Genomic DNA, 2,799 nt, shown 5'->3' with positions numbered 1-2,799 from the left:
TATCTATCTATCTATCTATCTATCTATCTATCTATCTATCTATCTATCTATCTATCTATCTATCTATCTATCTATCTTTGCATCCATCCATCCATCCATCCATTGCTGTATTGAGAAAAATATGAAAAACTGAAAGGTACTAAAACTAACAAAGACTGAAAATTAAGATTTCCAGATAGAACAATGTCTTCTATTTCATTTGTCATTGATTATTATCCTCCTTTACAAGCTAAAATTAATTTACAGTAGACGTTTTTTTCCACACATATCTTTAATAAGCTCTTAATATTAAAGGTTTCATTTCAAATCCTTTATTGACTGAATATTACTCTATTGTTTGTGCTTTGAATCTTGTAGGTTTCTTAATTTCAAAGTTAAGTCTCCCTTGACTGCGTGTATGGCTCTACAGCTGAGTTGGCTGGTGCAGCTATTTATGATTCTTGCTGATTTGCAAAGGACAAAATGGCTATTTAAATGTTACATAACATGTTTTTGGTGTAAAATATTTCAGCGGAAGTGAGAGAAAAAACATTAACTGACATTAACGCTCTGATCACAGGCAGCTGCATCCGTCCCAAGTTTCTGTTAGATAAGATAAATAAGCAGAAAGGGGAACAAGCGTGCACAGTATTGGTGGGGACACGTCCACACCAGTCCTTCAGAAATGTACACCTATGTTGCTTCATCTCATCAGAACTGCACAATTTTGCTTTTCTGATTGTTTTTATGAACTTGGTCCTGTCATATCACTGGGCAGTGGTCAAATGGAGCCTAGGCCTAGCCTAGGTTCAACTGAAGAAACTCATTGCTCTCCTACATCCACCTGGGACACAGTCAATCAGCTTTGAACCACACCTCCACCAAAGCCAATCGGCATCCAAAGTTCATCTTAAAAGGCCTCCGATCCGCGCTTGTCTGCTCCTGTGCGCAGGCGGTGGTTGCGCTGTGTGACTTCATTCAGATGACCCCGTTTCAACCCACCTCCAGCCCCATCATCCACCATCGTAGCTAAACCTTCATCAGTGTCATTCCTCCTGGACTCTTACTGTCTCATCTCAACCGGTCCGGCAGAAGAAAAAACATCTTGGCAGCCAGCAGTCTTGGACTGACCAACTTCATCTTCTCCACTCCACTACCAGTTTCTGACCTGCGGGCAAACATCCCTATTATTTACTCCTATTCATGCATATCAAAGCAAATTCTGCGCTAATGTTTCCTGCCGAGGTCTGAGTGCCAACGAATTAATTGTATCACTAAGATTCTTGTAATTTTCTTTTCTTTCTTTGTGAGTTTTTCCGATTGAAATGTGCATCACTGCTTGTGATGTGACAGGTCCAAATTTTCCTCCAGTTTTCGTTTACTATTGCATTTAATTAGTCCAAGGAGCACATTGAGTACTGGTTTATTTCTATTTTTTAATATTTTTTTTAACGGTGTCCTGTCTGGCAATGTGGAAAAAAGAATAATTTTCATGATGCCAAAAAGAGCCCAACAGATTTTACTTTCACCAGTGGAGCAGTATGGCTATCGCCACAGTGTTCAACTTGATTTATGGATATAAATAGCTTTCTTATAAATATGCAGGGAGTATCGCAGATTATATGGACACCGCAATGTTAATAGAACAGGAAAGAAAAAATAGGAAAAAAGGAGAAAAGATGAAAGAAGGAGGAGATAAAACGGAGATAGCGATAAAACATTTTTAGTCTGCTTCATCACCTGCAAAGAGATGTAAAAAGAACAGAACAACCAACAGACATGGTTCGAGACATACAATAAAGTAACAACTTGATACTATCGTTGAAGTAGTATGATTTAAAATGACATGCTCTCTATGTTACCTGAAGATAAGAATAAGTGCTTTCTGTATGGAAGTGACTCTCTGAGTACCTGGAACCAAGCACCTGTAGTTGTTTGTGAAAATGCACTCGTGCATCTAAAGCAGGCATCCCCAAAGTCGGTCCTCGAGGGCAGCTGTCCTCCAGGTTTTAGAGGTTTCTCTGATTTAGCACAGCTGATTCTGATGATTGCAGTTCAGCAAAGGCCTGTTAATCAACTATCAATGTAAATCAGCTGTACTGGAGCAGGGAAACCTCTAAAACCTGCAGGACAGCGGCCCTCGAGGACCGACTTTGGGGATGCCTGATCTAAAGTTTATCCAAAGGAATAAATGCTCAATAGTGGTTGTGGAGAGCCAAAGAGGCACCCGCCCAGAGCACAGAGGCAAGTGCCGGGGGACCCAAAGCCCCAGACGCCCAAAAGGACCCCAAGAGCAAAGGTGCCAAGGAGGGGCCAACCCAGGGAATCCGACCCCCACCAAGGGAGGAGGAGAGACAGCCCAGAGGAAGTCCCCAGCCACCGCAATGTCGGAGCCCCCAGGAGCCACCGGGATGGTCTAGGTGCTCCGCCGGCAGAATGCCACTCCGAACTGAATCCAGCCATGCGCCTCAACGAACCGAGGCCCCAGGGGCGCCCCAACCCCTGGCGGCTGCCCCATCCGGGCCCCATGGAGCAGCCACCAGGGATAAGCCAGGCATCCACCCCCAAACCCCAAGCTCCCCCAGTGCACCGGCGAACCCAGGCGCCAGCCAGCAATGAGATCTTGGGAGAGGGAGCAGTTCAGACCCCAACCTGACAAGACAAATATATATTATCGGATGACCCAATAAGTGAACCCAAAATTCGGATGAGGGGGAGGGGAGCGGTGTCACCGCCACACTAACCCATCTAGTTCCTGCCTGGCCCCCAACCATGCACCCGGACCATACTGCCCCCAGCAGACACCCCCCCCCCCCCCCC

The sequence above is a fragment of the Cyprinodon variegatus genome, unplaced genomic scaffold (assembly GCF_000732505.1).
Source record: "Cyprinodon variegatus isolate N-32 unplaced genomic scaffold, C_variegatus-1.0 Scaffold2113, whole genome shotgun sequence".
Lineage (NCBI taxonomy): Eukaryota > Metazoa > Chordata > Actinopteri > Cyprinodontiformes > Cyprinodontidae > Cyprinodon > Cyprinodon variegatus.
This window is presented reverse-complemented; position numbering follows the sequence as displayed.